We start from the raw sequence: 24153 nt of genomic DNA, 5'->3' as shown, positions 1-24153 counted from the left end.
TGGAATTCCCCACCCTCGAGAACTGTTGAGGCTGATTCACTGAATATATTCAAGGCTGGGTTAGACATTGACTTGAACTATTGGAACGTCAAGGGTTCTGGGCTGCAGGCAGGAAAGTGGAGTTAAGGTCAAAATCAGATCAGTCATGGTCTTGCTCAATGGCGGAGCAGGATCAAAGGGCCACATCATCTACTCCTGCTGCTATTTCTTATGTTCTTTTTTCAAAATGTATATGTTAAAGTAACAGAGGTTACGGATGAATAGAAGTGTATTACAAGATGAAAAAAACCTATACTAGTGAAGTGCTACAATGGTAAATGTAGTGTGAATTGAACATTTGCTGAAATGAATTAACCAGAAAATGTGAAAAACAATTTATGCATTAGAAGTTATTAGGAAGTAAGTTTTGAAAAGTAAAATAAAAAGTTGACTTGATCAGGAAAGGAGCAACAGCAAGTACTGCAGACTTTAGGAACTTACTTACTAAAACCAATGGAAATATGTCAATTTGATATATCTAACAGTGCCAAAATCCAGTCTCGCAAGAAACGCATCTTGGAAACATGTAATTTTGTTTTGCAGCCACATTTCTACGTGCAAAGCTGAAGCAGTCCCAGCAGAAATTCAATAATATTGGTAGCCCTTGCCAATGTTAGCAGGAGACTTTGGCAGGAATAGTCTCTATATATTTTTTCAAAGCTTTAAATAGATTATTTTCCATAAACTAAGGAAAACTACTCACACAAGCAAGCATTAAGTAAATGTTAACTTAGTATTAACAGTGACCTTGTTGAAATACAGATTCCACCTATTGTGTTATTATATTTACCTTAAAGGTTTCAAAGACAATGAAATATAACAACAAAATGAAACCACATTCCTGAATGTTAAATAAAGAGCATTGTTGATTGAAGCATATTGCACAGCAGTTTTATAAACAAGCTGTGAGGATCATAATCATGCCAACTCAAAATAAACTCCCTGCAAAGGTTAGTAGCAAAGTCGTCACTGCTGGGGTGACCTAGTCCCCAAGATAATTTTATGTGAACAGTATAAATTCCCAAACATCAACTTGCACCTTATGGTGATAATCCCGCTTAGAAATAAACCTAATAATATTATTTGACTTTCATTTCTCACTTCAATGTGCTCTCATCCAGACAAATGGAATGTCTGAGGCTTCTGTGAGAAACCTAGTATGGGATTCTCCGTTGGCCGATGGCGGAATCGGAAAACACGATTGGGTAACAAATTCTGTGTCAGCTGAAAATAGAGATTGGCGGTGGGTGCCCAACAGAATGCCACGCTCCGGTGCTTCGATAGCAGCGTGAATGCATTCTACACTGCATGTACAGCAAATGCCTTTGGCATATCATTAACGGGCCTGTCCCGGTATTCTCCAGGGCTTCTGCAATGTGCCTCCTCCATGAGGAATTGCCAAAGTTGAGGTTCACTTATTGCTTTAAAAATCGGGAAACAGGCGCAGTGGCTGCTGAGGGATAGACAGGAGGAAGTTCATGTTCCCAGAGGCACGACCGTGGGCTTCAGGTCTCGTCGCCGCCATGGCTAGCGGGAGGGGTTGGTGGTGTAGTAGCGGGCGGGTGACCAAGGGATGGGCCATGGGGTTGGGGTGACCCCGGGGACCGGCGTATGGAGGCATGGACCGCCTTTGCCACGACCTTGCTGCGTACCCCAGTAATCACCCACCATGGCCCGTGGGTGCAACACTAGCCATATGGGTGCACCCATTCATTTCCACCCTCCCACACCATTAACATCCCCCCCCCCACCCATAACAGGGTGCCACCTGCCAACAGGGCATCACGTGGCCCACCCACGAACAATGCCCATGGTAACCCCAAAAGGAGGGCACCAGAGTGGGGGCCGCAGAGCATACCTCTTGCATGGGTAGCGCCAGCCACCGGTACTCCTGCCAACAGGGACGGCGCTGGCGCAGGAGGCCCGGTGGAGCTGGCCACTGACGTGGTCAGGAAAGTGGCACTGAAGGCAGAGTGCCGGGGGAACGGCCAGGGATGGGTGTGGGAGGGAGGCGGATATGCAGGGGGGCAGAGTCTGCAGTGCAGGCTACCATGTAACCGTTTGGACCTGGTTGGGCACGGTGGTACGCACCATGCTAACATGTCTGCCTTTCACCCCCTGCAGACAATGGATATCAGAATCCAACCAGGAATGGTTGCCTTTATCCTAGAGGCCACAGCCCTGGGGAATGCACGGAGGCTGTACGAGTCGGAGCTGCTCAGGGAGGACCCTATAGCAGCAGAGCCTGTCCCAGAAGAACAGGAGCCAGCCGTTGAGAATGGAGAGCTGACTGCCCAACAGGCCAAGGAGGAGGTGGGAAGCACCTGTCATTCGAAAACCCGACGGACAGGGCATGCTGTCGAAGACTCTGGTTGAGCAGGGAGACCATAAAGCATATCTGCCAGATCATGATGCACCTGGATCCAGGGGGTATCAAGGTGATGGTCACCTTGAACTGATCACCACGGAGTTCTTTCAGGCGCCGAGTGGGGAGCTGTCAGGGATCTTGCAGTCTTCCGTGCACAGGTGCATCTGCGCCTTCACGGAAGCCCCTTATGCCCACTCGGCACAATATGTTAACATCCGAGCCCACCTCGATGCCTGGGCAGGGGGTTCACTGCCATCATTGGGATGCCCCAGATCCAGGAGGTGATTGATGGGTCGCATGTCCCCTATGAGCACCGGCCCATAAGAGGGTGGTCTTCACAAACTGAAAGGGTACCACTCCATGAACGTGCAGCTGGTGTGTGACCACGAGATGAACATCATGCACCCTTGCGCCTGATACATGGGCAGTGTGCATGGTGTCTTCATCCTGGCACACTCAACGGTTCCTGATACCTTCGAGGCGCACCCCTGGGTGAGGGGTTGGTTCTTGGACGATAGGGGTTATCTGCTGCGGTCGTAGTTGATGACGCCTATCTGGAGGCCACAGACCGACACAGAGACCCGCTACAATGATGTCCATGCTGTGACCAGGAGCCTGATCAAGCGTTGAAGATGCGATTCAGGTGCCTGGACCGCTCTGGAGGAACCCTCCAGTATAGTTCTAATGGGAGTCTCCCACATTGTGGTGGCCAGCCTCGTCTTCCAGAACATCGTGCAGCAGGGGGGGCAACATGCTGGAGGAAGGGGATGAATACCAGGCCTCTTCTGACGAGGAGTATACAGGAGAGGGCCAGGATGGGCAGGGCATGGGGCCACAGGCTGTCCCAGCGCACCCTCAGCAGCCGGCCCAGTCCAGCACATCCCTCACACCCTTCTGACAGAGCACCGAGGCAGGCTGAAATGTTTGCGAACAGGTGTTTATTGTGAACAGGTGACATGGATCTACAGGTTTTTGCCCTAGCCCCTACCTCTATTCTGTGTGGTGGACCCATGCAAACTTGACTGGTATCTAACTTTCAGGCATCACAGGCCCTATCGCTCAATCTAGGTGGATCTCCAAGAGGTACATTAAGGGTGGAGACGATTCCCATCTTGACTTGGGTCCCCTTTGGCGGCCGTCCCCTGGAGTGATCGGGCCCTGGCTGTGTCCCCGCCGTTCCAAGTGGTACATTGCAACCCTGTTTGCCTACCGCCCATCAGATGCGTCAGGGACAGGAGGGGATCGGGGGGGGAAGAGTCCGAGGCATTGCAATGGTCCAACACCTCCCAGGAGCTACCGGCATCGGCCCCATCAGCTGTATGTCCCTCGGTGTGTCCGATGACCCCCCCCCCCCGGGCTACTCACTGCGAAGGGGGGGGTGACCGGAATGAGCTTCAGGTGACCCCCCGTCACTTGCTGCTGCAGCCAGCGCCCGGGCAATGCCTTTGACGCCCGCAGCCATGGCCTGTCGTGACTGAGCCAAGCTCAGGAGCGCTGCTGCAATGTCCAGGTGACTCTGGTACATAGCTGCCTGTGACAGGGCAGCCCTGTCCTGTGCCTCAGACATCACCCGCACAGAGTGCTCCAGGCCTTCGACATCCTTACCCGTGGCCGATACCTTTTCCCCCGTGGCCGATGACTTCGTCCCCAAGGCCTCCATTGCGGACGCCACTCATGCGGTGTAGGCCAGGGTGGCATGCATGGTTGGCACCTCCTCCTACCCCCAGTGGCGCTGGACCCCTCCAACTTCACCTGCAGGCACTGGATGGTCGCTGACAGCCCTTTATGTAGTCTCGGCTCTATGTCTGCACCTCTAGCATCGATTGGACCACCGTTTACAGAGCCAGAGACCCATCTGGATGGAAGCTAGTCCCTGGGGTCAGGCCAACCTCCAACAATCTGCCCCTTTGGGGGTTCCTATCTCCACCTGATGTACTGCTGCACGTGTGTGGTGCACAACAGATAGTGCCCCAGGCGCCTCCTCACTAATATGCCCGAGCCTGTCTTTGGGATGGTGGATGGTGTTGGCGACAACTGTGATGGGAGGTTGGTGTTAACTCTGGACTGTTTCTGGCGTTTGGGGGCTCACATCGCTGTGCATTGCCACTTCCTAGCTGGACGAGTCCTGGGGTTGTGGCTGGGAGCAGCGGACACCAGTGGCACTTTACCAATCCAGCTTGACAAACCACTGTAGTAATACTTCCCTTGGTGTTAATCCAGAGGAATGTGGTGAATTCCTGGAACTCCTGTGTGTGCTACACCACATGGACAGGACAGCAATAGTTCAAGATGGCAGCCTTCCACCATCACCGTCGAGGGTAAATTGGGGATGGGCAATAAATGCAGGCCTGGACACCGATGCTCGTATCCCATGAGTGAGAGAAAAAAAACCTAAAACATGTTAACTGAACTTCAGAGTGAGATTGGGTTCTGACTGCAGTTATACTATCCTTTTGTACTACTGTGAAACAGAAACCACAAAATACAATTGGGAGCTACAAGTATCAAGCTTTTGAACCTCACTAATGAAGCAAACAAGGCACCATTTGTGAATTGATTTGAGGAATGGTTGTCAAGGTCTGTTCAAACTTCAAAGTAATAATGTACATAAATTGTCAGTGTTGCCATTTGCTTGGAATCCTTCCTGCAGCAATAAAGGATGCAACTTGTATATCTTCACTGAAAACAAAATCCCAATTTATTGGACTACAGGAATGTGAAAAGGAAAAGCTGCTCGCTAATGAGCACTGAACAGCTGGTCGTGTATCGTAACTGTAATGTATGGTTGATATTTCTTCTTCTCTACATACAAAGCAAGTGTTAATAAACTATGGCAGCAATTTAGTTTTTTCCTGTAGAACATAGAACATACAGTGCCGAAGGAGGCCATTCAGCCCATCGAGTCTGCACAGACCCACTCAAGCCCTCACTTCCATCCCATCCCCGCAACCCAATAACCCCTCCTAATGTTTTTGGACACTTTAAGGGAAATTTTAGCACGGCCAATCCACTTAACCTGCACGTCTTTGGACTGTGGAAGGAAACCGGAGCAATCGGAGGAAACCCACGCACACATGGGGAGAATGTGCAGATTCTGCACAGACAGTGACCCAGTGAGGAATCGAACCCGGGTCCCTGGTGAAGCCACAGTGCTATCCACTTGTGCTACTGTGCTGCCCTAAAGGGTCCCTTTAGGGTCCAGTGATATCTTTTCACATAGGTAATTGACAGGTCTCCTGGGAAATTAATGCAAATTCAGTGTGCGATGTTACTGCAAAATATTTACTACTTTACAATGCAAAACATTCACTCTGGGATCATGAGTCTTGGTCACTCATGTAATGCCTTAACGTCCCTTTTAATGGCATAAACATGTTGTTATCAGAAGCTATTAAGGTTAGGATTTTTTGCAGCTGCAACTGTTCCATGAATTTTGCTGATTTAAAAGAGAAATGCAGTCAAAGCTTGTCTTGCACTCATCCAGAAAGGTACAAGAATGCCAAATTTCAAAGGAGCAGCTATTTATATTACATGAGAAAAGGGTGCTGATTGGCTGGCAAATTGACTGATTGCCTGAGGTATTGTGATGGGGAATGCACCAGGGAACTAAAGTCTCCCACTCTTTTGTTTAATTCATAAAAAAAGGTGCAATGCTTGGACATATTTCTTTAGCCTGCAGAGGACAGGTTCTTATGCGTGTGACCTATATAGCTTCTTGCAAGCATAAGTGAGCCACATTGTGAACCAGACTGATAATCTTAAATTGATTATTAGCATAATTATGAGCATAATCTGGATTGTTCAGCAAATGTTTCCAATCGTGGAATCACTTCTTTTATGTTGAGTTTTGCAAGTAGAGACTGGTTGAGTACAGTCATTACTCTGCTAATTCATGCTGCTGCTACAAATGGTAGTTTTCACTAACAGGATGCGATCATCAAGCCCGATAGATGTTCTGCCTACATCACAAATTAATGGTGTGATATGTGAATCTAAATGCTGTTGTGACGCCAGGTATACAGTAGGTATATAGTACCCAACAACCCAATGGGTCATATCAAACAGCACATCTCTTTAGCTGTTTGCCATAGCTGAATACTGACCATATTCATACTTTTTAAAAAAAATTTTTTTTTTTTTATAAATTTAGAGTACCCAATTATTTTTTTTCCATTAAGGGGCAATTTAGCATGGCCAATCCATCTACTCTGCACATCTTTGGGTTGTGGGGGCAAAACCCACGCAAACACGGGGGGAACGTGTAAACTCCACACAGTGACCCAGAGCTGGGATCGAACCTGGGACCTCGGCACCGTGAGGCAACAGGGCTAACCCACTGCGCCACCGTTAACTCGTTGAAATTACACCAATAACTAAATGTATAGCACATAAACATAAACAGAGTATACTGGCCTATGCTAATGCTTTATGCTCCACAAGCCCCTCGTCTGACTTTATCTCACTATCACCACATCCTTCTATTTGTTATTTTTCATACTCTTATCTAGCTGCCCCTCAAAGGCATCTACATTAATTTCCTCAACCACTCATGAATTAGCAAGTGCTGATTCTCACCACTGAATGAAAAGCTTTTCCTGATTAATTTATTGGATTTACTGCTGATGCCAACTAGTCAGCTGCCAGGCATGGTTGTGTATCTGCGCTAGGTTCACATTGTGCCTGCCAGCACATGTGCAGTTTAACCTACCCCTGATATCATTGATGTGCACCTGTTAGCTGGTTTGCTCCAGCTGGTCCTCTCCTGAGCTCTTGTTATGCGATTCTTTGGCCATTGCAAAGCGAGGTTTATCCAGTAGTGGCCATGTTCAGCTATTTCAAGGTGCCAAAATAACATTGCATCTAATAACATACATAGCAATCCTGATATATGCCACACCAAGGTCAGTTTTTGCAAAATTCTAATGCAGAAAACTAAATTGCATAAGCACAGGTGAACATGTTTGCAGTATGGGAAATAATGTACAACAAGGAATAAGCAGAGTTTACTGAATGCCATTTGGGTTGTTGGGTTAACATGGCACTCCAATCCAGAAAGAATTCCATAAATCTGCTCCAGCTTTTCTCCAGATCTGTTATTTTAATAATCAGAGCTCTTCAGTCATTGGTTTTGATGTCACAGACAGTGCAACTATATTTTTGCAGCAAGTGCACACTCACCAGTTTCATCACTACCAAACTCAGCTGATTTATAATATCTTATGTTTCTGGTCCCTAGTCTTGGACTCCCAAAATTTCGCACAATTATATAAAGAGGTTCAATAAAGTAGGCACAAACACTTTAATCTGGTAACCTTTCAGCCTTTTTTCTGAGGAAAAATAGCTTCCCTGATGTAAACCAGTCCTTTGGAATCCCATTGCAAATGCTTGGCTGAGCTTCAAACCCTAATAAATTATTCAAATCATTAGGGATCATTAATACAGCTGTGAAGATGAATGAGAGCTTTCATTTGATTACTGGTTTTATGAGGTTTTAACAGAATTAAAGATTTTGAACTGACCGTTTTGTAAGCATTTGAGATTAACCTTTTTCCACGTGGAATTTGAATGGCTGTATTTGATGACCGTTTTTTTGAACACCTGGAGAATTCAAGTATTTTTGGAAGATGTTTATGAATGGCTGTTTGTTTATTTGGACAGTTTCATGAGCATCTTAAAAACTTTGTAACCTAAGGTTACCTAATGATAGGATTCTTGAGTTCTGCCCATAGTAATAATAATAATCTTTATTGTCGCAAGTAGGCTTACATTAACACTACTATGAAGATACCGTGAAAAGCCCCTAGTCGCCACATTCTGGCGCCTGTTCAGGTACACAGAGGGAAAATTCAGAACGTCCAATTCACCTAACAGCATCTTCCGGGATCTGTGGGAGGAAACCGGAGCACCCGGAGGAAACCCACGCAGACACGGGGAGAACGTGCAGACTCCGCATAGCCAGTGACCCAAGCCGGGAATCAAACCTGGGACCTTGGTGCTGTGAAGCAACAGTGCTAACCACTGTGCTACTGTGCCACCCCAGTGGATACCGGACAAGGAGGGAGGGTGTGGGTGGGTGTTGTTAAGGGCTAATGTGTCTAGTACATACAGAACTTGGTTAATGTTAACTTTGGGTGGCAGCCATGAAGTGAGTGATCGCACATTTAATGGCTCCTGCTTAAGGTGGATTTTCTTGGCCCTTCTCCATGCGTATGGGGTTTTATTTGGCGAAAGGTGAGTGCCCAGGGAAGGTAATACTTCTCTGGTGAGATTGTTGTATGGATCAGAGGACAAGTGCCACAGGGAAAAGGAGCAGCTGGAGCAATAAAGGTTTTGTAGTGAAGCTGGTGGAGGGCAGTGCTGCCCGCCCAGTGGTCGACAGAGCACCTGGTGGAGGATAGGTGTGGGCAGTGCACGGGGGGGGGGGGGGGGGGGGGCGCAAACCACATTAACATGTCCAAGACTGAAGGGATTCTGGCAGGGGTTCTCAGATACGATGTCAGAGGTTCTGGGGGGTGGTTCAGCGTCCTGAGGTGGCGTTATTTGGCGTGTGAGAAGATCCGGCAGTCCAGGGCGGTTAAGTCTGTTCTGCGGGGGTAGGTAGAGAGTTTAGCCCGGAGGTGGAAACTGTTCATCGACTTCTTCAAGGAGAATTGAGGGGTCAGCAAGGGTGAGGGGAAGGTTTTCTTTGGGTGGGAATTAAGGGGTTTAAAATGGAGAAGGTGGAACGCGGCGGGTGTCGGTGTCAGGAGGGTTGGAGGGTTGTGATTGTTTAGGGGCTTGATGTGTGTGCATATTTGTTAAATGCCTCGAATTAAAATATTTAAAAAGAAAAGAACCTGGTCAATGAATGGGAACGGGCGTTTTACCCTGCCTACCTCAGCATCTGTCCGCCTCCATTCCTACCTCAGGCCTGGGTCTGGAGGTGTGGTCCCTGTCATCCTGCCATCCTACCATAGAAGTAACGTGGGTGGGTACTTTGGCAGAAGGCCGCTTTCCAATGTCTGGAAATGGCCCAACTCATGATTCCTGTCTCAGGAAATGAAAATCTGGGCTTTAAAGTGCAAACCAGATTTCCAAGGATAATATCAGAAACAAGAGGTTAGTTATGTCCAGCAGGGAAGATTGAAAATGTTTCCTTTTACAAAACAAAAAGACAGAGGGTGACCTAATAGAGGTCTTTTAAGATTATGAAATTATTTGATAGGCTAGATAGAGGAGCCATAAATACAAGATAAATTACCTATAAATCCAATAGGGAATTCAAAAGAAATTTATTGACAGGACAGTTAGAACATGGAACTCATCACCACAAGAGGTTGACCCTAAGCATAGATTCATTTCAGAGGAAGTAAGTTAAATACATGAGGAAGTATCAGGAGGTTATTAAATAGGGTTCGTTGAAGGGGGATGGCAAGAGGTTTGTGTGGAACATGAACACCAAGTGGCATGGGCAGGTGGGCTAAAAGGTTTCTAACATAGTGTTCATTCTTTATAATTTGCTGTAGTCTCAGTGTTAACTCAGTTTCATAATTTGTTGCAATTTTTTACGCTACGCCACATTCCAGGGTCCAAATCATTTATGACTGGTAAACAACAGTGGCCCCTGAACTGACCCATAGGAACGTCACTTCCCACCTTCCCAATACTTGTCCGAATATCTACCTTTAATCTCAATTTTCTATTACATTGCCAATTTGCTATTCATTCTACTACTCCGCAAGCTCTGACCCCAGTCATCATTCTATTATGTGGTACCTTATGGCAGTAATACTGATAATACAGATGCCTCTAACAGTAATAAACTAATTCACTCGCAGTTTATACTTAAATGATGTTAACAGGTTTACCAGACTAAAATTATACTGGTATTAATGCTACAACTCTAATATCCACCCTCCAACTAGCCAGAATACTCCTGCACAAAGTGCAGCCAGACTCACCAGTTGATATCATTTTTATAAAGGACCGACCTTTCTCTGCCTTCTTGGAATTTGATTTGGACTCAGTTCTTCAGTTCGAGTAAATCTGTATTTGGACATCACACATTAAAACAGGTCAGCACAAGCCAACCTAATCCAAGCTAAGAATTACACAAAGGGCAATAGTTACTTCTCAGAGCATATTGTTCTGAGCTAAGCTCAATGCCAACATTTCTAAACCATATGGCTGGACTCATAGGGTGTTTTCCTAGGGTGACAGAAATCAGAGATGATCATTCACCCCAGTGTCTGGCCTGGTGCTCTCTTCTGTAACCTCATTCTTACCAGATCCTTTTATATTCCTCCTTTACAAATTACCTATTTTACCCAAAATCTCATCTCAACCCAACAGCCATTTGTGGTGAACTATCGAATTGGCTCATAACTCTCGGGCCTGCTCATTTATTCTTCCAGTGAGAATCCTCCATTTGCCAATCAGTGAAAATGATAGTTCACCTTTCACCCTCCGTAGCATCCCGGGTTTATCTCATTCATGAGAGTGTTAGGAGCAGAGACAATCAATGATTTCAGAAACAATTGCATGAGTATCTGAGGGAAATAAACTTGGAGGGCTATGGGAATAGAGTGGGGGAATGGAACTGACTGGATAGAGCAGGCATAGACTCAATGGGCCAAATGGTCTCCTTCTGTGACATTATGGCTCCAGGATGCTATTCCTTTTGTCATGTGAATGTCCCTTTAAGAAAGGTTTTTGTCTCATCACAGGGCTTCAGTGATGTCATATTGTGGGTGGAGCTGGGCTGTGGCTTGGTGAACTGTTTTTGGTTTCGCTTTCACATTTGGTGGTTGTGGACTCAGATAGAGAACAGAAGTGTTTTAGGCCTGTCTCTATATTTTCATTTTAAAGAGTTGATCCAAGTAAAAAAACATTGATTATAGCTACCTGCTGTTTTGCTAACTTAAAAGATATTGTTTGCTCTCTGGAAGGGTTTAAACCTGCTGATGAGACGGGGTCAGAATCTCAGGAAAAGCCAGTCTTATTCAAGTGAGAATTCAGAGTGCTAGACCACGCCCTTAAAAAGGGGGTTTTGGTTTAAGGGATTTTGTTTTTGAAATGGAACAGTTAAGGAGGGATTTATTAAGGATCATACATAGATTACTGTAGCTGCGTGGGGTCTTTATGTTTGTAATTGAAACAAATTCTTGCTGTATGTGTGTACAGAAATATTAACTAAATTCTTAGAATTAAGCTTGTTTTTGATTAAGTTGTTTCAGGAGACTTAATCACACCTAAAGTGAAGGCACTTGTGCTCATACTAGCCAAATTCAACAAAAAGTTACAGGTCAGGTGAACTCCCCAGAATATACTTTAGAATTTCTAAACCCTCATTCATAACACTTTACTGATTGCTCTTGCTGCCACTCCCACAGACCATATTGTTGCTACTGCTCTCTGAATCAGTGGGCCTCAAGCCCACCCTATGCTCCAAGTCTCTTCTCTTTCCAACCATCTCAAGCCTAAATCTCCCATTTGGAGAGGGTGGTGGACTGCAAAACATTTAAGGCCTGAAGTTCTCAAGGAGGAGGGTTAGCAATTATTAGAGACCAGTGCCAGCCATGGTACTGAATGGTTTGGGCAACACAATTAAAAGTGGATTAATGCCAACTATCCAATTTCAATATTTGCTCTGTCAAATATAAACTGTTTATTTTTAGACTGACATACATGTCAAATTACTTGGCTCCAACTAGCTTAACTACCCATGAATTGTCGCTTTCCTGTCAGTCTGGGAGTGCGGGTGGAGAAAGGCTGCAAATTTGTGAAGATAAACCAATGTAAAAGAACCAACAAGCATATACATTAGAACAACTATTTTAAAAAGTTAATCTCACTGCGTAAATGTAACAAAACCAGCAAGCACAACATAATTATTTACTGGGTTTTTCACTCCCTTGCTTGTGGGTTCGGAGGAACAGAAGGCGGCTTGTGAAATTCAACAGGCAGTCTGACTGCCCCGTTGTTGTGGGTGTTGATGGGGGAGGCATTGGGCGTGCCACCTCAGCGGGGGGGGGGGGGGGGGGGCACTTAAGCGTGACTGTCTCGCGAGAAAGGGTCAGAACACTTTCCTTAAATTAATCAAGGTTGCTCCCACTATTACATGATAACAGGGCAGGTGTTAGGATTGTGGGGCGACACCAAACTTTATGGGGTGGGAGAGCACCATGGCAAATTCTACCCCATGGTGCAAACACAGGAGCTCTGTTTCTTCATACATGCTTCAGACAGATTTTTTATGAAACCCTGGACATTTAAGACTGCTGGGATGCCTTCAAAATCTTTTTATGTTCTGAAATATGACAACACCTTTGCAAACAAACTGGCTTAATCTCTGGTTTTTGCCAGGACGAGGAATAGGGTTGATAGTTGGGAACAGAGTTTAGAGCGGGAACTGAAGACAATTGGGCGTGATCTGACGAAAAGAAACCAGAGTTTGTTCTAGGTTGGATTAGACGGGTCGCTCTCAGTGCCAACCCTGCGATCTAACAGCACTTAATGGAGAACGCCACGTCGAGGCGACACCCAAAAATGGCGTCCCAATCTCTCAACTCCCCGACATGACCCGTGGACCTCCCCAATGCCCAACCCACCTGTTGGGAAGGTCCTTGAGCCCACTGCACCTCACCTCATACTGGCAGGAGAGATCCCCCCCGGGTCCAATCCCGGCACGTGCATAATGCTAGGCACCTGCCGGTGTAGCACTGCCACATGAGCAGTCTGACACTGAGGTACACTGTCATGGTGCGCAGGTGGCACTGCCAGGGTGCGAGGCCAGCAGTGCCATGGTGCCTGGGTGGCACCAACAGTGCGTGGGTGCTACCCAGTTCAGATACCAACCACCCGGGGGCCTCCGATTGCCTAGGAGAACACACTCAGTGCTGTTCTGCAAGGCCCCCATTTGTGGGGACCATTGCTAAATGGCGCACGGCTGAGGTTTCCTCAGCGAGGCCGGTAGATCCCGTTTGTCGGTTAGATCCGCCTCGCCAGAGCTGAAGTGAGCTTTTAAGCTCACTTATCTATGTAAGTCTGGGTCCTGCCCCTTATGGGCAGGATCCAGATCAAAACATCTTGCGAGAGGTGCAATGACTGTCGGCAATCCCGGAAGAGGCCTCTCGCAGGATCTATCGGCCGCTCTGTTCCAATTCCGGCCGGATGCGGCCGTTAATCGTACTCAATGAAACCAAAATAATTTCACTCAATCCCTGTCTCCAATCTTTCCGGTGCATAGAGTGTTACCAGACACTAGACAAACTCCTTGACCCAGCAGAGGAGCTACTGTAGGCAAGTGTTAAAATATTAATAAGTCTGAAATTTATTTTCAACCCTGTGTACTGCATTAAAAAAAAATTCTGCTTTAGAATTTTAGAATTTAGAACAGTACAGCACAGAACAGGCCCTTCGGCCCTCGATGTTGTGCCGAGCAATGATCACCCTACTCAAACTCACATATCCACCATATACCCGTAACCCAACAACTCCCCCGTAACATTACTTTTTAGGACACTACGGGCAATTTAGCATGGCCAATCCACCTAACCCGCACATCTTTGGACTGTGGACCGGAGGAAACCCACGCACACACAGGGAGGACGTGCAGACTCCACACAGACAGTGACCCAGCCGGGAACCGAACCTGGGACCCTGGAGCTGTGAAGCATTGATGCTAACCACTATGCTACCGTGCTGCCGTTTGATTCTTTCCAATCTCATCCACTCTCTCCTGAGACCAAAGATTCAGACTGGGATAGAATTTCAAAAGTTTTCACTATGTTGCTCAAAGTGATTATTCTTCATTTGTAAGCCTAGAATTGCATTGGCTGGACCCTCCAGTTCATCTAGCATAAGAGCTACAAATATTCTTCATCTGGAAAAAAATTATAATTCAGGTGACAGATTTTGCCTGATCCAAGTCCGAGCAATTTTAAAAACTGTTCAGCATTAAGGCAGGCTTCACTGTTCTGTAAATTCTGAGGGGTGAGGGTGCAAAGTAAATGGACACATTTCAGAGGCTAAATTTTCAGTGCTGATGGCTGAGAATGCAATCTAGTGTCAGTTTGAGATACTTTGCCTTGAAGTAATATATTTGATCAGCAAACTGATGGGGGGGACCTTATTCTACACTAAATTTGATTAATAGTTTTTGCTCAACATCCTGTTCAGTGCGTCATACCTTATCCACATAGCAGAAACGAGCGGAGACTGAGTAATCGGAAATCAAATACACCTTCCTAGTATTTAATGCAGTTACTGGGATGGAGGGACATTGCAAAAAAAAGTTCTTAAACACAGCACTTAATACAAGTGAAATGGAACTAGACAAGAGGGGCGCAATGCTCCGCACTTACGACGGTGCGGAGAATAGCGGGAGTCGTAAATTTTTACGGCCACGCTGGTCTGACGCCCTCCCGCTATTCTACCCCCCCCCCCACGCCCGACTCCGGACACGAATCGCTGCCGCCGTTTTTTTACGGCGAGCAGCGATTCACAGCTGGCCGATGGGCCGAAGTCCAAGCCCTTTACGGCCGTTTTTACGAACGGCAAACACACCTGGTCTGGCCGTTCGTAAAAACGGCCGTAAAGTCCCGATCTTGGCAACCATGGCACCGATTGGCACGGCAGTACCATGGCCGTGCCAAGGGTGCCATGGGCCCGCGATCGGTGGGCACCGATCGCGGGCAGTGGGTCCGATTCCCGCGCACTCTTTGTCCTTCCGCCGCCCCGCTGTATCACTTCGCGGGGCGGCTGAGGGGCATCCCGGCCCGTGCATGCGCGGGTTTCGCGCAAATGCGTGATGACGTCATCTGCGCATGCGCGGGTTGGAGTCTTCCAATCCGCGCATGCGCGGCTGACGTCATGTGACGCGTCAGCCGTCGCAAATTCTGGCAAGCGGGCTTAACGAAATTCGTTAAGCCCGCGATGCCGGAGTTCACGGCCGCGGCATACTAGCCCCGACCGGGGACCAGAATCGGTTCCCGGTCGGGGAGGGGGAGGCTGGCATCAAACCCGCCCGGTTTTGACGCCAGCCTTACGATTTCTCCCTGTCTGGGAGTATCGCGCCCAAGGTTTTTAAAACACTTCTTGTACTAAAAAAGGTCTGATTCCACCACCACAACCTGTACCTAAACTAAATAGGTCATAAGAAATAGGCGCAATATGCCATTCAGCCCCTTGGGTTCCCTCTGCTATTTGATAAGATCATAGCTGGTATGATTGCAGTCTCAATTCCACTTTCCTGCCTGCACCCCCATACCCGTGGCAATCAAAATCTGTCCAACTCCGACTTGAATATATTCAATAATCCAGCCTTAATTACACTCTGGGGGAATGAATTCCAAAGATTAACAATTTACAAGAGAGAAGAAATTTCTCTTCATCTCCATCTGAAATGTGAGGTCCCTTATTTTGAAACGGAACCCCCTAATTCTAGATTTCCTTTTGCCTCTTACTTTTTTTTACTATTCTTGGAATACATTGTGTATCTTCAATTGTGAAGACAGATACAAAATATTTGTTCAGTCTGCAATTTCCTTGTTTCTCATTATTAATTGTCCTGTCTCGCTCTCTAAGGGACCAGAGCTTACTTTATTCTCCTCTTTCTCTCTCCTCCTTTTTGTAAATATGTGAACGCTTTTACTGTCTGTTTTTATATTTGTTATTTTGCCCTTATCCTTTGCTGGTTTCTAAAACTTTACCAATACTCGGGGCTACCACGAATCTTTGCACGATTGTACATCTTTTATTTTAATTTGATACCATCCGGAACTTTAGCCATGGATGGTGCAACCTTTTCATGCAATCTATCTCCTTAAAATGTCTCATATTGTTTCTCTATCATCTCTATTTACCCACTCCACTTTAGCCAACATTATTCATATCTTTGTAATTGCTTTTATTTAAATTTAAAACACTAGTTTCAGCCCCAAATTTCTCACCCTTAAACTGAATGTGAAATTGTTTTAATTTATGACCAGTCTTACCTGGAGGATGCTTTTCTAGATTAATTAATCCTGTTTTCTTACAATACCAAATCGCAAAGCATCTACTCCCCTATTTTTCCAAGAGACTGTCCCGAATATACACTATGAACTCATCCACCAGGCTGTTTTTGCATGTGCACTACCTTCAATCTGTCTATTGCATTTACTGCTCCCAATGCGGCCTACTGTACATTGGTGAAACTAAATACAGACTGAGTGATCGCTTTGCAGAACACCTTTGGTCCGTCCTCAAGCAGGACCTAAACCCTCCTATCACTTGCCATTTCTACTCGCCATCCTACTCTCATGTCCACATGCCCATCCTTCGCCTGTTGCAATGTTCCAGTGAAGTCCAGCGCAAACTGGAGGAACAGCACGTCATCTTCCGATTAGGCAGGATACAGCCTTCCATCTTAACATTGAGTTCGACAACTTCAGACTGTAAACTCTCTCCTCCACCTTCACTCTATTTTTATTTCTATCAGTTTATTTTCACTTCTTCCATCGATCTGTCTTTCCCTCACCGTTTACCATCCTCTCCTCACTCCACCCCACCTGGGCCATCTGTCCATCAAAGTTGCCCTTTGACACACTACTTACCTTTGTTCTGTCATTAATGCATTCTAATCTCAGTATATGACACCATCAGCACTCTTCTGCGCCATAATCATTTACATTCTCTTTATCTTTCTCTCCACGACGCCTTTGTCAATCGCCACCTATCGCTGGCCCTCTATCTAACCCCACTGCTCCACAACACGCCCCCCAAACAGTATCAATCAACAGTATAAATTTGACCCTATTTCCAGTTCTTTTCAGCTTTGACAGAGTCATTCAGTCAAAATGTTAGCTTCATTATCTCTTCACAGATGCTGCCAGATCTGCTGAGATTGTCCAGTGTTTTCTGTTTTTGTTTCAGATTTCAACATCCACAGTGGTTTGCTTTAATCATTTGTGCTGTCAATTCATATATCTTATTATGAATGCTGCGTACATTCAAATGAAGGGCCTTTAATTTTGTGTAAAATATCAATTTGGACTTTATTTGCTGTTGCATTCTCATGTTTTGTACTTGCTTGACCCTTTCTGCCACATCTTGGTTATCATTACCTCTATTTCTACCCTGCACTATTCCTACCCTGCACTATTACCTTGTTCTTTCTCTTCACTTTCCAAATCTCCCTCACATGAACCATCCACCACACTATTTTGTTTACAATACTCTCGAAAGCCCTACCAATAAGATTCACCAGGACACTGGTTCCAGCATGATTCAGGTGAAGACCTTCCCAATGGTAGAGTTTTTTACTTTTCCAGTACAGGTGCCAGTATCCCATAATCAAAACCCACTTCTCCCATAACAATCATTGGCCATGTATTCAACTCTCTAATCATATTTTCTCTCTGCCAATTTGATTGTGGTTCAGGAAGTAAGCGAGGGATTACCACCTTTGAGGTTTGCTTTTTCATTTAGTCCCCATTCTTTTGATGGCGGTCTTTATCCGATTATACCCAGCCCTCCACTTGGCCAGCTCTGCACCCAGGTCTTGGTAAATCTGCAGCTCATTCACCTCCCAGGCTTCTTGGTCTGCCTCGCCCACCTCAGGATCTTCTCATTGTCCAAGAACCGATAAAACCGCACCACCATCGACCTTGGCAGCACCCCCATCTGCAGACTCCTCAACGCCCTGTGCCTCAACCCACCTCAAAGCCATCAAAACCCTCCTCCCCCAGCAGCTTCTCCAACATGCTCGCCACATACATGGTGGCTTGCGCACATTCCATGCCTTCGGGCAACCCCACAGTCTGCAGATTCTTCCTCTTGGAGTGGTTCTCAAGGCCCTCCAGCTTCTCCCTCAGCCTTTTCTGGCTGCTCAACACCATTCCCATCTCCGCCTCCAGCGAGGTCAACCGATCCTTGTATGCCACCACTGACTCCTCCACCTTTTGGATCGCCAGGCCCTGAGCCTCCTGCTTCTGCTCGACCAACTTGATCGCCACCCTAAGTGGCTCCACCACCATGGCCAAATCCTCTGATGTCCCCTTCCTCTGCTGCTAAAATTTGCCACAGAGGTATTCCACCAGCTGCTCTGTCGACCACTGGGAGGGCTGCACCCTTGCTCTCCACCATCTTCCCCTGTGTCACACCACGAAAACCTTCTTGCGCCTGCTGCTCTCGCTTCCTTGTGACACTCCTCGTCTGATGAGCCATACACCAGCCCCAGCAGAGGAGTATTACATTCCCTGGGCACTCATTCACCTTTTGCCCTCAAACACCACACAATTCGGGGTGGTGAAGGACCGAAAGAACCCACCTCAAACGGGAGCCACCAAATGTGCGACCACTCACTCCATGGCCGCCACCGTAAGTCCCAAAACTAGTTTACTTTCATAGAAAATTAATGACTTTACACCCAAGAGGAAGTCAGCTTCCTCTACTCTGATTAACATCAACTCATTTTCTGTTGATTGACAGGTAACTGCCATTGCCAGGTAGTTGCTACTAACTCGGCTTCTTAATTAACTTACAGCACTTAGGAGTCTGACTACGAATCTAAATTATAGCTCAAGAAAAACTTAACTGCATCAAATTCCCACGTTAGCATTTGCACATTATTGCAGCAATTATATTCCTCTGGTGCTGCATTTTCTCTATTCACTCAGATGACTGTCAATCTGTGCAAGAGGTCATTGCAACATTACTGTCAATATTGTGTAATCAGCTGAAATCCAACTCCGTGGGACATAAATGGTTTCCAGATTCCTTTTTGGCTTCTTCATTTCAGATCAACTGCCAAACAGTGGCATTGCTACATCTAGCAATCAGTTAAGAAGCAGTTAATTGTTCTCCATGAAGTGAAGTGTAAATCAAAACCAAGCTTCAACCTATAACCTTCTGGTTAACAAATTCAAATCTTGATTATGTAAAGGAGCCACGCTACTGACCACAGTGGAACAGGACTTCTAAATTCTTCAGGATTAATTGAATTACTTACGAGAATAAAATATACCTCTGAAGGATAAACTTATTTTGCCTTTCATTCATACATGTTGTAAAATGCTAAGACCGATGCAATTTGTGGAAAACATGAAGAACATGTTCTGGATAGGAAGAGGTGATTCTATTCATCCCTCTACTATTGCTTCATTTCAGTATTCAAATGAACATAATGCTTTGGCATAATTTCAAATATTCAACACTGAATAAAGAGCATGCATTTTAAATTTACTTCTCACTCATTTAAATTTAAAGCCCACTGGTGTGTTTAATGTAGTAATTGTTATGTATTATATTTTATATCTGTTGCAATAACGTTTTTAAAAGCCTGGGTTAAGGTATATATTTGTTGCAATAATATTATTAAAGAACCTAGGTTAAGGTAACCAGACTGTGTCTGCTAACGCTATAATTAAAAAGTCGTAAAAGGTAAGGTCATGATTGATTCCAATATGAGGTCATGTGATAAAGTTTCAAAGTTGCAGGAGTGTACCGGCAGGCAGGAAGGTGGTTTAAAGTGTATCTACTTCAATGCCAGGAACATCCGGAATAAGGTGGGTGAACTTGCGGCATGGGTTGGTACCTGGGACTTCAATGTTGTGGCCATCTCGGAAACATGGATAGAGCAGGGACAGGAATGGTTGTTACAGGTGCCGGGGTTTAGATATTTCAGTAAGCTCAGGGAAGGTGATAAAAGAGGGGGAGGGGTGGCATTGTTAGTCAAGGACAGTATTACGGTGGCAGAAAGAACGTTTAATGAGGACCCGTCTACTGAGGTAGTATGGGCTGAGGTTAGAAACTGGAAAGGTGAGATCACCCTGTTAGGGGTTTTCTATAGGCCTCCGAAAAGTTCCAGAGATGTAGAGGAAAGGATTGCAAAGATGATTCTGGATAGGAGCGAAAGTAACAGGGTAGTTATTATGGGGGACTTTAACTTTCCAAATATTGACTGGAAACGTTATAGTTCGAGTCCTTTAGATGGGTCCGTTTTTGTCCAATGTGTGCAGGAGGGTTTCCTGACACAGTATGTAGATAGGCCAATGAGAGGCGAGGCCATATTGGATTTGGTACTGGGTAATGAACCAGGACAGGTGTTAGATTTGGAGGTAGGTGAGCACTTTGGTGATAGTGACCACAATTCGATTATGTTTACTTTAGTGATGGAAAAGGATAGGTATATACCGCAGGGCAAGAGTTACATCTGGGGGAAAGGCAATTATGATAAGATGAGGCAAGATGAGATGAGATGAGATGTGAAGGTTCAGTTAGGGCGCTCGAGAGTTACAAGTTAGCTAGGAAGGACCTAAAGAGAGAGCTAAGAAGAGCCAGGAGGGGACATGAGAAGTCTTTGGCAGGTAGGATCAAGGATAACCCTAAAGTTTTCTATAGATATGTCAGGAATAAAAGAATGACTAGGGTAAGAGTAGGGCCAGTCAAGGACAGTAGTGGGAAGTTGTGCGTGGAGTCTGAGGAGATAGGAGAGGTGCTAAATTAATATTTGTCGTCAATATTCTTGCAGGAAAAAGACAATGTTGTCGAGGAGAGTACTGAGATACAGGTGGCTAGACTAGAAGGGCTTGAAGTTTATAAGGAGGAGGTGTTAGCAATTCTGGAAAGTGTCAAAATAGATAAGTCGCCTGGGCCGGATGGGATTTATTCTAGGATTCTCTGGGAAGCTAGGGAGGCGATTGCTGAGCCTTTGGCTTTGATCTTAAAGTCATCTTTGTCGACAGGAAAAGTGCCAGAAGACTGGAGGATAGCAAATGTTCTCCCCTTGTTCAAGAAGGGGAGTAGAGACTGTAGCCACCTGGGGTGGCCACGTCCCGATTTCAAAATGGACACTCGCAAGGAGTGCAGGGAAAATTGGACAACACCAGAGAACACAAGCAGGTGCAAGGTTTCCTGTGTATTAAGATTTGCAGAACCTAGACAGAACTGAAACCAATAGCCATTAACATATTAATGAGCTATCTCCAGGGACAAAAAGAGACATTGAAACAATCGGGACCAAGACAGACTCCCCGGCGCCAGTGGGAGCTAGAACAAAGGCAGGCCAATGACTACCTAGGGCCCGCCCAACGATCAGGGAACAACTCCGGTATTGGAGAAAATCGATAGGAACGATTGAGACATGGTGGTCCGGGGTCCACTCAAAAGGGCGCGAAACCCCTGGGGACTATAAGATAGTGTCCCCAACTTCAGTTCGCTCTCTTGGCCTTGGCTCTCAGCGAGGAGAGACCTACCTAACAGCTGCATCAACCAAGTAAGTCTAAAGTCAATGCACGTTACAAGATAGACGCTCCTAGCTACTATTCCGTACCAGTTCGAAGCCAGCAGTATCAGAACCGGAAAAAGGCCATTGTTCCTCTGACCTCGTGGGCCACTCAAAGCTAAGTATAGGCTTTTAGAAGCAGTTGTAGTTTAGTAAATAGAGTTTATGCATGAATAGTAATTGACTGTGTGTGTATAATAAACGTGTATCGATTTCAAACTTACTAACTGGTGTATTGAGTTATTGATCAGTACTCGGTTTTAAACCCTGTGGTGGTATCAGAAAGATACCTGGCACTCTAGAGCAAAGGTAATTAAAACAGAGCAAATTAAGGGAAAGCATAACGAGCAACAAGACAACCCCGGTAACTATAGATCAGTGAGCCTTACTTCTGTTGTGGGCAAAGTCTTGGAAAGGTTTATAAGAGATAGGATGTATAATCATCTTGAAAGGAATAATTTGATTAGAGATAGTCAACACGGTTTTGTGAAGGGTAGGTCATGCCTCACAAACTTTATTGAGTTCTTTGAGAAGGTGACCAAACAGGTGGATGAGGGTAAAGCAGTTGATGTGGTGTGTATGGATTTCAGTAAAGCGTTTGATAAGGTTCCTGACGGTAGGCTATTGCAGAAAATACAGAGGCATGGGATTCAGGATGATTTAGCAGTTTGGATCAGAAATTGGCTAGCTGGAAGAAGACAAAGGGTGGTTGATGTGAAATGTTCAGCCTGGAGTCCAGTTACTAGTGGTGTACCACAAGGATCTGTTTTGGGGCCACTGCTGTTTGTCATTTTTTATAAATGACCTGGAGGAGGGCGTAGAAGGATGGGTGAGTAAATTTGCAGATGACACTAAAGTCGGTGGAGTTGTGGACAGTGCGGAAGGATGTTGCTGGTTACAGAGGGACATAGATAGGCTGCAGAGCTGGGCTGAGAGGTGGAAAATGGAGTTTAATGCAGACAAGTGTGAGGTGATTCATTTTGGAAGGAATAACAGGACGACAGAGCACTGGGCTAATGGTAAGATTCTTAGTAGTGTGGATGAGCAGAGAGATCTCGGTGTCCATGTACATAGATCCCTGAAAGTTGCCACCCAGGCTGAGAGGGTTGTTAAGAAGGCGTACGGTGTGTTAGCTTTTATTGGTAGAGGGGTTGAGTTTTGGAGCCAAGAAGTCATGTTGCAGCTGTACAAAAGTTTGGTGCGGCTGCATTTGGAGTATTGCGTGCAATTCTGGTCGCCGAGTTATAGGAAGGATGTGGAAGCATTGGAAAGGGTGCAGAGGAGATTTCCCAGGATGTTGCCTGGTATGGAGTAAAGATCTTATGAGGGAAGGCTGAGGGACTTGAGGCTGTTTTCGTTAGAGAGAAGGTGAAGAGGTGACTTAATTGAGGCATACAAGATGATCAGAGGATTAGATAGGGTGGACAGTGAGAGCCTTTTTCCTCAGATGGTGATGTCTAGGACGAGGGGACATAGCTTTAAATCGAAAGGAGATAAATATAGGACAGATGTCAGAGGTAGGTTCTTTATTCAGAGAGCAGTAGGGACGTGGAATGCCCTGCCTAAAACAGTCGTGGACTCGCCAACATTAAGGGCATTCAAATGGTCATTGGATAGACATATGGACAATAAGGGAATAGTGCAGATGGGCTTTAGAGTGGTTTCACAGGTCGGCGCAATATCGAGGGCCGAAGGGCCTGTACTGCGCTGTAATGTTCTATGTTCTAACTGCTGATTTGCTTTATAGATAATGGGCTGATGGAATAGTGTTTTGATTGGTGAAGATTCTCTGGAGTATAGATAATTTATGAGGGAGTGATTTTTAGTACTAGTTAAGCAGGTCATGGAACTTAGTGGGTTACAGATTATTGGACGGTCTATAGCAGGGGTGGGAAAACTTTTCCGTTCAAGGGCCACATTCAGAAATTCACAATTTTAAAGGGCCGCATAGTATATTAAGTAAAATAATTACTTCACCCGGTTATGATTCTGGGCGCCTCATATAGAACACAGAACATAGAACAGTACAGCACAGAACAGGCCCTTCGGCCCTCGATGTTGTGCCAAGCAATGATCACCCTACTCAAGTCAACATATCCACCCTATACCAGTAAGTAACCCAACAGCCCTCCCCATTAACCTTAAAAAAAAATTTTTTTAAATAAAAATATATTTTTGGGCCGCATAAAGACCTTTGGCGGGCCGCAGTTTGCCCACCCCTGGTCTATAGTTTTGCAGTTTGCCATAGTATTGGAGTTTGACAAGACATTGGTGTACTGGATCTGCTCCTGAAACAAACTCTCTCCAAAATCTCTACACAGGTAAGTAAACGTGTTAACTTTATTTCTAAGTGGCATTTGAGCTATATTGCGTTGCTTAATTGGATTTAGTAGCAGGTATAAATAGTAAGTTTAAGATTTTCCTTGTGATTAAGAACTGTTTAACTGCTAATTGTAAAGCTATTTTATTTGATGTTAACGTGGTTAATTCTGTGCTTAAA

At 45.6% G+C, this 24153-nt stretch overlaps 1 protein-coding gene across 8 annotated transcripts in view; it reads right to left on the bottom strand.

Moving 5' to 3' along the window:
- fam110b (family with sequence similarity 110 member B) overlaps positions 1-24153 on the bottom strand; it is a 189985-nt gene that overhangs the window by 50091 nt on the left and 115741 nt on the right. For 2 of the 8 annotated variants that reach the window (XM_038809407.1, XM_038809409.1), the window contains exon 3: positions 10348-10432. The exons of the other annotated variants lie outside the window; for them this stretch is intronic. The gene's annotated coding sequence lies outside the window, so the exon portion shown is untranslated. The remainder of the gene's footprint in view (positions 1-10347; positions 10433-24153) is intronic. 8 annotated transcript variants of the gene reach the window in all.

This window comes from Scyliorhinus canicula, chromosome 10 (genome assembly GCF_902713615.1).
Source record: "Scyliorhinus canicula chromosome 10, sScyCan1.1, whole genome shotgun sequence".
Classification (NCBI taxonomy): domain Eukaryota; kingdom Metazoa; phylum Chordata; class Chondrichthyes; order Carcharhiniformes; family Scyliorhinidae; genus Scyliorhinus; species Scyliorhinus canicula.
The sequence above is the reverse complement of the archived record's forward strand: the minus strand, read 5'-3'. Positions and strand labels throughout refer to the sequence as shown.